The sequence below is a fragment of the Manduca sexta genome, chromosome 12, assembly GCF_014839805.1.
Source record: "Manduca sexta isolate Smith_Timp_Sample1 chromosome 12, JHU_Msex_v1.0, whole genome shotgun sequence".
Classification (NCBI taxonomy): Eukaryota; Metazoa; Arthropoda; class Insecta; order Lepidoptera; family Sphingidae; genus Manduca; species Manduca sexta.
Genome location: NC_051126.1, coordinates 5,242,403 through 5,254,809, shown reverse-complemented (window position 1 = coordinate 5,254,809; position 12,407 = coordinate 5,242,403). Strand labels below are relative to the sequence as shown.

At 32.9% G+C, this 12,407-nt stretch overlaps 1 long non-coding RNA gene across 1 annotated transcript in view; it reads right to left on the bottom strand.

The window, feature by feature from the left end:
* Window positions 1–6,813: 6,813 nt before the first annotated feature.
* LOC119189111 overlaps window positions 6,814–12,407 on the bottom strand; it is a 39,797-nt gene continuing 34,203 nt past the window's right edge. Inside the window, exon 2 of the long non-coding RNA XR_005112250.1 lies at window positions 6,814–8,606. This is a non-coding gene — a long non-coding RNA (uncharacterized LOC119189111). The remainder of the gene's footprint in view (window positions 8,607–12,407) is intronic.

Genomic DNA, 12,407 nt, shown 5'->3' with positions numbered 1-12,407 from the left:
TGAATATAATATGGCAAAGCTATAGCGGCACTCTTGTTTCAATGATAATATTTTACATAAAAAAATGGAAATGTAATCACGACCATAAAACTGAATCAGGCATGACTTAAATATTTATATTCATATATTGTCAATTATAATTGGAATAAAGATATTTTAAACTATTAACATTAAATTTAAAATTAACAAAATTTTATTTCTTTATTAGGTTCAAATATTGAATTTTCTTCACAATGTACATCCAGTTCTCTACGAACGTTGTCTACTGTTAAAACAGGTAATAAAGATCCTCAATGTTTCCATAGCAACAAGATTAAAGGAGCCACCGTAAGTACGCAGTTTTGTCTCTAAGTATTAGATCACAAAAAGTGAATCACATCACTGGAACTGTTAATGATTATTGAAATTTTGGCTAAGATATGTACACCCTTCTTATAAACTTTAGAACTCAATGACCCCTGATCTGTTATCTGTTATACATATAATTGCATTATACTTACTTTGATTATCTGTTAAAGCGTATAAAAAGAGATCGAAATAAAAAGTCTGAATTTGATTTCAGAGAAAAATAGAGAACGAGTGAAAACAATTTACGAAGATAAGCCTCTAATAGTGTGTAGGCGTCTTTTACCCATATTGGTTTGGCAAGTGAAGCTACAGGTGTTGACGCCCTATTGAGATAATTCCTCTCGACGTTGTAAGGAGACGATATCTTTCACTACCATGTACAAATATATTTTGTTAACAATAATTGCGTTTATTGGAGCGTGATATCGTTCACTTCATTCATCTACCTGAGATTAGAGTTTATCGTTCATTACCCAGCGGTTTATTTTCGGTATTTATCTAGTAATACAAACAATTGTGTTACAATGTGGTAGCAATTTCTTTGACATGACAAGAAAGAAGATATGTATATTGTATAGGTTTAGGTAGGTGGACCACTGTAGAAAAATACAGACAATATTATGTCTTACCTAAATAAAATAATGTATGAAGGTGGGCTGTTATAAAGCGACATATTTTAAATTAAACATGTAATGTATAATCAAAAGGCATAGATTCCAATATTAGGCAAGTCGCTTTTGTTTCTTTTTAATGGAAAACAATCTATCCAAGAAGATTAATCATCTAGGACGACTAAGGCCAATATACTACAAACTTCTTCATTTATGCAACAGGTCAATGATCCGTACAATATTACTAATCATACATTTATTTCATATTAAACGTCAATACAATTTTTAACGCATAATGAAGTGGGCTGATTAAACATTAATAAACTCGTGCCTGTAGCAAATGATATGGCAGGCGTAAATGGCATAAATATTCTTCAGAGTTCCGTACCCAAACTAATAACGATACCCTGTAATTAGAGCTACTTATGCTGTTTTTTTTTTGTCTTAGTTTAAAGGTCTCTATCTCTTGTGAAATAATAGGTAAACTGACTGAAATTTTAACAAAAAACGTCATTATGGCTCATATCTTAACTAGTTATAATAATAAGGATAAAAATAATGAGATACTGACCCCTCATTCAACTTCGATGGTCACACTCGTTCAGTTATTCACATTCATAAATCAATTGTTGATATTGTGTAACGTAGGTGTTATATGCGTTCGGAAGCGGAACGGTGCGATGCGCACGCGACTCATGTTGCTACATCTGATAAATTATGTTATGCGTTAACGATGAAAGTAAGTATAAAAATTTACAACGAGGGGTCAGCTAAGGAAATATATTTGAGTATAGCTAAGGTTAGGCTTTAAAAAAATAGTTGTGATAATAAGATGTATATAACAATATTACGTATGTAAAGGAAAAAATAATGTCAAATAGCCATATTCTTAATATTATTGTATTTGGTTGTTGATAAGACGTCATGTTGTTGTAAAACATATGACGATGAAAAAATAGATGAACGATTTTAAACATGGTTAAATTAGACATAGTACTAACTAGAGAATTTCTTACAGAATCAACATTATGTATTCTTTACAAAGCTTATAACTGGCAAAACATTAGTACCAGACGCCAGTAATATAATGTTTTGCTATATAAATTTGATTGAGGTTTAATTTACCTTGGTACATCATAAAATCGCGGTGTAATCTGAGATTTTCTTCGTCGTGCAAATATACTATTGATTTAACTGGCACAGGACGAAAATAAAGACATTTAACAACAATTTAACACCAGTAAGATGTCGTATTACCTCTATTAATGTATTTTAGTTTGTAACCTTATTGCGTATGCCAAATATTATTATTGTCTTGCGTATTTTCATGTCCTGACACGCATAAAATTATGTATTTTTTATTATAGAGTAATAACAGCTGTTTAACAATTTCATATATATAACAGTTTAACAATAATTTGAAAGCCAATAAAAATTACTCATTTTACAACTTAAGTTACATTTCAGACGCATTTTGAGGATAGATAAAAAAAGAAAAGAAAAAGGCGGGGCAAATTAATATAACGATAAATAAACGATGTCATAGTAACACGCGTATATACGGATTAAGCATACCATATATATCATATATATAATATGTGTACATATATCAATAAATATTATAAATACATACATACATACCAGTAAAATTCCTTATAAGTTGCCATACATGTCGGTGTAATTAATAAATGAGTATTTTTGTTATAATCATAATCATACCGAAGAGAACAAAAACACGGTGGAAAAGAAATAAATAAATAAAGATAATATCATTTTGTTCGATTCGCAATTAATATTCCAAGATTTTAATACGGCATACATACCGCGTACACTAACGGCTACACCACAGAAGCAATCAAACATAAGCATTTACTAACATATTATTATTAAAGAATTAGGGATCCGAAGGCTGAAAGTGACGTTTTACATGGCACAGAAAACTGTGTTTGGACCCTACAAAAGGGTCAATGCAAGAAAAGTGTTCGTTGTAAGTATTTGGTAGTCTCGCAAACACGGAGTTTTACCATAATTTGTGTTATGAGGTGGAACCCGAAGTAAAGGTGTGTGCCGGGTGCGGCGTTTAGGTGTTGCTAGAGATATAAGTTCAACAATTTCAGCACAGTCGAGACGACTGCGAATAACATCATATAAAAACCCATATCGAGTACTTGGCGACGTTCTTTTAATGTAAAAAGACCATAAGTTTGACAAATGTTCTCATAGCTAGCTGCTGTAGAGGCTTTTTTACATACAAAATTGAGATGCCGTACAAATTTCTTTTGTATGCTTTCAATGCGATTGATATATGTGTTATAATTAGGGCACCAAACTGGACTTGCATATTCTAATACACTGCGTACGTACGCATAATATACTATTTTAAAGCTAACTGGGTCAGAAAAAGGACGGCAAGTTCTTATCAGGAAACCAAGGTTACGGTAAGCTTTGCTAATAATCGTATCAATATGCGTAGACATTGTCATTTTCCTATCAAAATATACACCCAGGTCACGCACTACTTCAGTTCTCTCAATTAAAGTTCCGTTAAAATGGTAGGGAAATATTATAGGGTTCCTTTTTCGTGTAAAGCTAATACATTGGCATTTTCCAATGCTGATAGAAATTCTGTTATGACTGTAATAATTAATTAGTCTATTGAGGTCATCTTGTAAACGCTCACATTCAGTAACAGAGGCAACCTTCATATAAATTTTTTTGTCATCCGCATATAGGATGTACCGAGCATTTTTAAAAACACTATGTATGTCAAACAGGTAGGCGTTATAGAAAAGAGGTCCAAGATGCGACCCTTGAGGAACTCCAGAGGAAATTGTGATAAAATTAGATCTATATCCACCCAGCACTACTGCTTGAGAACGGTTAGTCAAATAAGAACGAACCCACCGTAACAGATCCCCATGTATGCCCAAATATTCTAACTTTCGGAGAAGTATATTGTGGTCCACTCGATCGAAGGCTTTTTCAATGTCTGTATAGACCACATCAATTTGGCCTCCATTCTCCATTTCGCAGAGAACAAAGTTCGAAAATAATGCCAAGTTAGAAACAGTAGAACGGCCTCGAAAAAGCCGTGTTGAGTTTGAGGCACATTCCGAGCAATAAGAGGGTACATATGCTCATATACTAATAATTCCAATAATTTACTGATAGCATTAAGAATGGATACAGGACGGTAGTTGTTGATTAGAGATTTAGATCCTTTTTTATGGATTGGTACAATTTGAGCTTTTCCAGACGGTAGGAAATACACACTCTTTGAGTGATCTAACAAACAGAATTGTAATTGGAAATGAGAGTCCGTCTGCACAGGAAGCAAGAAATATAGGAGGAATACCATCGCAACCGGCCCCTTACTTCTGTCCAGCGAGCGAAGTGCTTTTAACACCATGACTTCTGTTACTGTAATGCGGGACAGAGTATCAGTGCATAAGTACTCATCTAAAGGTAATATGAACCTAGTAGTAGCTGGTGGTATAAACACACTTTTAAAGAATGTATTAAATATTGTACAAATATTATGACCATCTGTGTAGGTATTGTCGTTAAACGTAAATTTCTGAGGATAATTAGATCCACCTCTCTTGGACTTGACATACTTCCAGAAATATTTTGGAGATACTTTAATAAGCTTTTCCGAGCTATCTACAAACTGAGAAAAGCAAAGTTTTTGTACGCGATGTTGTCTCTCTCTAAGCAGGGAAAACTCGTCATAATCCCTAGGATTGCCAAATTTTTTCCATCTTCGATGTAATTTTGATTTCTCATTAATAATTTTTATTAAGGCCCGACTATACCAAAACGGAAACGACTTGTTTTGGAACCTCTTGAGGTGGGTACAAAAAGAGAAAAACATAACTGTATTTTAGTATAAAATGCGTCTACAGCCTCATTAACAGAGTCACATGACAATAATTCATTCCAATCGGTTAATTTTAAATAATTATTCATAGCTGAAAAGTCACATTTGTGAAAATTAAAATAAGGTTCCTTGTTAGTTTTGAATGGGACAACGTGTAAATCTAAAACCCTTATGTCTAGTGAGGGATGGTAACGATCTTCTTTTATTAACGGTTGTGTACTACGTACTACGGTGCAAGGTAAACTACTAAAACACAGATCCAAAGTATTGCCGTCGGCATTCCTATTTATGTTATACTGATTCAGACCAAAGAAATACATATGTTCCACAAAGGAGGTGGCTGTGTCTGTAAGCATTCGAGAGCTGGAATTAGACAACGTATAGTTATAATTGTCACTCCACAATATGAAGTTTAAATTAAAATCGCCAATTAAAATAATATTGTCAGATGGAAATTTATCAATAATATATTGTGTGTTCAATTTAATGCAATCCAAACGCGTCGGTAAATCGTTCAAATCTGGCGGGAGATATGCTACTATAATAAAAGGTTTGATGATGAATTAAGTGTGCGCCCAGGTATACGTATACATATCGACTCAGTTGCGGGTGATCCTTGCCATTCCGTATACAACTCAGCAGTAAGTTCACGCCGCGTGCAGACCATTACTCCACCCCCTGTTTTTTTATTAGAATATAGACAGTCACGATCGTAACGAAAGAGGTCATACCTGTCGTCACACAATTCTGTATCCATAATATTCTTATGAAGCCACGTTTCAGTAAAAAGTAATATGTCGTAATTATGAAGTAATATGTTATTGTATAATTGTAAGCATTTTGTTCTTAGGCCACGAACATTTTGATACAATAAATTAAGGTTACGATCACGTATATAAGAATACATTATTGCAATGAAGTAAGAAATAATGTGGCTTAAAATATGTTTGGCCTAATTTGTGTATTTTACTGGATGAATTATTGCTTAACGAATTTGAATACATCCGAAAATTATGTTTAGGTATATCATGTACAAATAAAGATAATATACAAATATATAATACATAATATATATACATAGATTTTAAGTAAAACTTTAGTATGTTATAAAAGAGATAATAGAATTGTAAGATAATATTGTACAGTGCTACATTATATACATTTGGCCCACCTCTTGAAACAGATTTTGTATTACATATCAAGCACAATATAAAGAAAAATATTATTACATTCACTTCACTTTTTTTAAATCTTCGTAATCTAGTATGCTCATAGACGGGGACGTGTCGTTTTTTCGGACGAAAAGTTTGCCGTTTCGTATCCAGACATGTTGATATCCAGCAGTAGAAGCTGCTTCTCTGGTCTTCCTGTGTAACAATTTGTAAAAAGGAGTGAGGTGCTCATTTACATAAATGCGTCGCGAAAAGTTATTTTTTGTCACTCCAATGTCATCGGTGGTTAGCCCTTTTTTCTTTCGAATCGCAGATATAACTGAATCCTTAATTGCCTGGTTTTCATTTTGCTATGATATTTTTGGGGGCCTGTGCGTTTGTTACACGTGTAGGAACACGGTAGATAGCTTCTATATCATCCGCACTTATTTGTATACCAATGGCTTCACATAACAGTAGCATACACCCATGAAGGTTTTCATTCTTCGTTTCGGGAAACCCAGTAATCTCAAGATTGTGTAAACGCTCTCGTTGCTGTTGCATGTTATGTTCACGTTCTATCGTAGAAAGGCGAATTTTAACACTTGAAAAGTCTTCTTCGATATGCTTGAATTGACTCATTTCCATGGATAGGGATTGTGTATGAGCTCTTATATCATCGAAAGAGTTAGAGTAATAATCCAATGATTTGGTGAGATCCAATAGTTCCGATTTAATGTTTGTGTGTTCTTGGGTTAAATTACTAATTGTCGTGGTCACTGAACTTATTTGCCCTTTTAACTCAGTTATTTCTAATTTCATGTTTTGCATAAAGTTGTCGTTCGTTTCTTTAAATTCTTGCAGAAACGACATAATTTCCTTTTTAATTCGTAGAAATCTTCTTTTCCTAAATGATTCGATTCGGGTTTTACGCTTTCGAAGAGTTGTTTTTGAATCCGAGGAGGTAGATTCATATGCGGCAAGGTCCGGATGTGAGCCAGTCAACGTAGACACGTCACTTAGCGCCTTTGGTGAGCGCAGAACGCTCATCTTGATCGGTTACGCAGTGACGATAAGTATTAGTTAAACTTGGCACGATGCGTGGAGAGGGATAAAAAATGCAGCTGCACTCTTTCCTCATAGATTTACCGATGGTGCGGGGGGGTCCACAGCTAGCGGTGTGTAGCGAAAGGTGGTAAATCTCCAATTCTTTGATAAGGTATATTGAACCCACAACACTTGTAATATGGTCGAATTTAGGAATACGCAAATTGCTGCACAAATAAAAGAAATTAAAACAATAATTATTGGCACGTCCACTTTGGCCGACTGATCGAGACTGATTAGATTATTTTAGATGTTTGTATCAAATCTCAGATTTTCTATAAGAATTTCTTGACTCCTTGATGTAGGTAGACGCTTCGTAATAATCAACTAGGTGAATAGAAAGAACACATTTTTTATTACTCCGGAAGCCAGTGTTCAGTAGTGCGAAAATAAACGAAAAATTCCTAATACTCAATATTAATATATTATACAAGTCACCTATAGATTTTCGTTTCATTTAAAAATAATACGTATTTATGATTAACTTAATATCTGCACTGATTTAAAACTTACTCGCTTTCAACTTATTTTCTTTACAGTTTAAACCTCCACAACGTCAAAAGCATGGAAAGCCGTATTTTCACAATGCACTCACACGCGTAATAGTAGACTTTCCAGTACAGTAATACGCCGAGTCGTAATCTTCAACCACAACTTCATTTCACTCATGCAAATAACATAATAGGCGCTCTGTTTATGTAATCGTATTAACATGCTAACTATGTTTAAAGGATTGTATTTCGTCAAGCAATTTGCGTCTACGCGTCAGAAGATGTTTCAATGTTAGTAATAAAAAACGCGTGAATTATTAGTAAATGCCCGGTAAATAAACGCATACTGGTTCTAGAAATAAGTGATAACCGCTCCCCATGGACAGTGGACAAGCTAAGGCTGCAGAAATTATGGGTGCATTCCTGATAGTAAAATATATATTATTATTATACGTTTACAAAAAAACAATAGAATGGTTGATAAGTGAAAAAGATGAATTGACCCCAGCCACTAATCTGCGCTGTTCAGTATCATTGAATGTGTGCAACGTAGCACATAGAAGTTTCACTGGCCGATTTGAGGTCAAAATAGTCCACTCGCATGAATCAAAATACGTGACAATTGGTAATTCAATCAAATGAATCACCGCGTGCAGCGCAGGGTCATGAGAACTTATTGTTCTGCAAGGGTGCTGTTAGCGGCCTCATTGTATAACCGTATCACCCGCATCCGACACAACGTATATCATAATCCTTGACATGAGTTTCTGCTGGTACTTAATCTTAGTAGTCGTGGTAATTTAGAATTTTGGCGTTTAAAATACATACAAGACAAATTTAATTGAATATGATTTTTTAAATTAATATTTTCTAACTTATTCTCATAAATTGAAGAGTTATACATATAATCTACTCTATTTTATTCAGTTCCATCTATTAATCTATCAGATATGGGAGCAGAAAGAAATAATTTAACAACACTTACCTACAACAAAAAAGGACAGCTGCACCCAAATTTCTGGAACAAAGATATAATATTTAATGCGTTACGCATTTATCGCGATTTAAGAATAAGCATATAAAAATATATATAATTTGTTACGTTTCATGATAACGAAAACGTATATGTTATACGTCAGTACACATCGGAAATACATAATTATTTCCGTAGGCAATGCGCGGAAGTTTGCAACAGATCGTTCAATAGTCAATACACTTGAATACACACTAGATAACGAAGCACGAAGGTGTTAAACGTCATATTTTCTATATTTACTTAGTTTATGAAGTTGTGAAAAACTTTCTATAGATCACAAATAGTTTGTGACCACTGTTCGACGTAACTTGAAATAACATAGGAATTACGAATGTGTGATAATATTCATGTTGTGTGTGTCCTTCCTGGGTTATATGTTATACCAAACAAAGTGATGAAAACCGGTAAAAACAAATGAAGTACATATTTAAAAACAACAAACAATATTTACAGCTTGCGAAAATAAATGAGCCTACTTCGCTCCAACCGTCAACAATTTAGATTTAACTTTTTATTCTATTAGAAAATCTTATAAAATAAAGTTCGACACAGAAATATTCGTGCGTGGAAAATGTTAGTTTATTGAAAGGTGTTAAAGCAATCATTTTAAACATAAATAAATCATGGAAACCATTAATAGGCTTGATAACGAGTCCATGTTGAAAAACTGAATGCCAGAACCGATGTGAAGCGATAACTTTATTTAATATAAAAACAGCAAACGCACATTACGGCTCAATACCGAAAAGGGTAGGTGAGGTACAAACAAAGCACCCATTTTTCGCCGTGTGTATTCTGTCCCATGATATGATAAGGAGTGAGCCTATCACTATCAGGCACAAATTTCAGATTCATAAATGATACTGTAACACCTACTGGATGTCAAGAAAAGAGACAATTGGAAGCCTTAAAAATATATGCTATGACCAATATATTGTATGATATTATCATCTATGAATTATATCGTATGTCAAGTTTATTAATTGCAAGTAAAAAGAGACCTTGATTTTCTTTATAAAACTAAATGGTTCATAAGCGATATTACATAACACTTAACGCAGACCTTCAACGCAGTGACATTCGAAAATTACCAGGTCTCCTTAATTGTCGTGTTTTTATCAACTATGGACACTCGAGGATAAATTCTCAGTGTAGATCGTTAAGGTACAAAAAAAATGGAGAAGTATAGGTAGCATTGAGCAGTAATTTAAGTATAAATCTTAATAAACAAAGCAATTATATTTTAAAAAGCGACAATTTAAGATAAATGTCTTATTCGAAGCGATGGAACTATGTACCTACTCACGTTCAAACGTATTCTAATGGAAATATAATATATATTATTGTACTAAATAGGGCATAAGTTGTCTTAGGTGTTTAATACCGTAAAATTTCCATCCATCGTTCTTGCATGAGGATGTAAGTAGAATTTTCAAAGGCGTACAATAATGAAGTTCCCAGGTATTTCCATATGGGTTTTTAGAGTAGCTTATATTTACCAAAGCTGGTAAGTTACAACTATTATATGCTTTATTTATTCTACAAGAAATAATAACCATCAGTGCACAAGTTCTACAAAATATTAACAATAAAGTATATTTTTCAATCAAGAAAGTATATTTTTCCTTAAAACCTTTGCAGCAAATAAAAAATTCAAAATGACTCCTGCAATAAATATTAATAACCTCAAAATGCCAATAAGCACCAAAACGACGAACATTAAAGAGCGAAATGCCAGAATCGGTCATTACCGGGAAAAACATTTCAAAATCAAACGAAAACTCGAACAAACTGTCAGTTCTGGAAAGTTCCTAATTGCCTAAGTGAATTCCTTTGAACTACTTAAATACCGCGGAGAAATTAAATACGCAACAAATTGTGTATTTGCCGAAGAGTACAGAATCTAGTATCTTTTATTTGAACGTAAATAAACAAAAGATGAGGCTTTGAATGGTTAAAGAAATAATAGTCAAATAAACGACTGTTGTTAGGCAAGATTTCCAATTAAATTGATTCTGGGAAAAATATCGTTTGCTTTAGATACGATTGTATATTAATTAAGGTTTTAAATTGAGTGGCGACACTGTCAAATGGTTTTCGATATGAATATATAACATTTATTGAAAAATAAATAAGAATAATTATACCTATTCTATTGTATCGTAGTGCAAAATGTTTCTACTTATTATGTTTTATACTGCAGTTGACTATGTAAAATCATCATAAGCCTACAACGGATATACTAAATTAAAAAACAATAATAATATAACTACGGTATTTAACTATCACGGACCTTAATAATATGCAGTCTGAGAGCATATAAAATTAAGATTGAATTTTATTGTACCCCATAATTAACTGTGGACATTGACCTCAATACATAACTATGAACCAATGAAAGTTGGACATTGAATCTGACTTTTTACTAATAACACTGGCCTTTCGTGTTTAATGCTAAAATAATTACAAAAATTCCTCGAACTCATTACTGTAGATTATTTTTATAATTTTATAATACCTAATATACCTGTTAAGGCCTAAAAATTAGCAAGGTGCTCTGGTAGAGGTTAACTAAATTATCTGGCAAACCTACCACTCGACGGTACGAAGAGGAAAAATCTGTCTTATATTCGTTAATAGGCCATGTAGGCTAATAATTTAAAAAATAAAGAAACTATTGATGTAGTATAATAGTATTTACTACGCAGTATTATTTAAGACCTCAGTAGAAGCAAAGGGGAGATACTAAAATCATGATTTGACAGCTCGCTATGATATCAACTCCTATATATTAAAGTCATGGGCCTTAAAAATATCAGCTCTGTATAGACATTATTACTTTAAAAACCTTCACATTTCAAGATCAATAAATATTGCATTTCAAAAATATTGTACAGCTGCTCTCTTTTCGAACATTTGTTTCGAAAAACCTATTTAAATAACATTCAAAATAATTGAAAAGCATATTGTAACAGCTGCAGTATTTCTTGAAATATGCTGTTATTAGGGTTCTGTATTCGAAAGGCAAAAACGGGATTCCGCCACAATTTCAGGTCCCCGAGCAAAACCGCGCCAACTGTTTTTTTTAGAAGATATTAACTTGTTTAACCACCATATTTCTACAATACGTTATCTTAACTTTGGTAGTATCAATTTTTTTAAATGTTGATATTTTGTCATTAATATCATTAGGAGAATGCCACTAAAATTGTTGATTCAATGCATCTCTTCCTAAAGTACACGTCATTTAAATTTGCAACCAACACTATTAAATACACCATTACATAAGGAATATTTATGAGTAATTTTTTTTAAAAAGACCTAAAATTGCTTTTTTAAATAAATTCTTCCTAAATATTTAAATATTCCCGCCTTAACTTGTGCGTCGTCAAATACGTTGCTACTGGAACGATGAAGCAAATCTAAAATGTTGTATAATGGACACAGACAGTACCTAATGACTCCCATAATGGATAAATTGAAGTGTAGTAGCATTTAAACAATCGACAAGCGACCATTGTAATTAAATGCCGTTTAGATATTGAGTCTGTGAATATACGACCACAGTTCTAAAATTCAATCCCATATAAAAGATTTCTACACAAATACTAAATATAAATAATTTATTTAAAATTACCTGCCTTACTTTATTAATATGCCGTGTCAAAATACTGATCCATTACTTAAATTACAAAAAGGTTTAGTACATAACCTTATTATTACTTTCAAAGAAATAATGTTATATTTTAGTTTTATTGACGAACACAGAGCTTTTTGTCATTT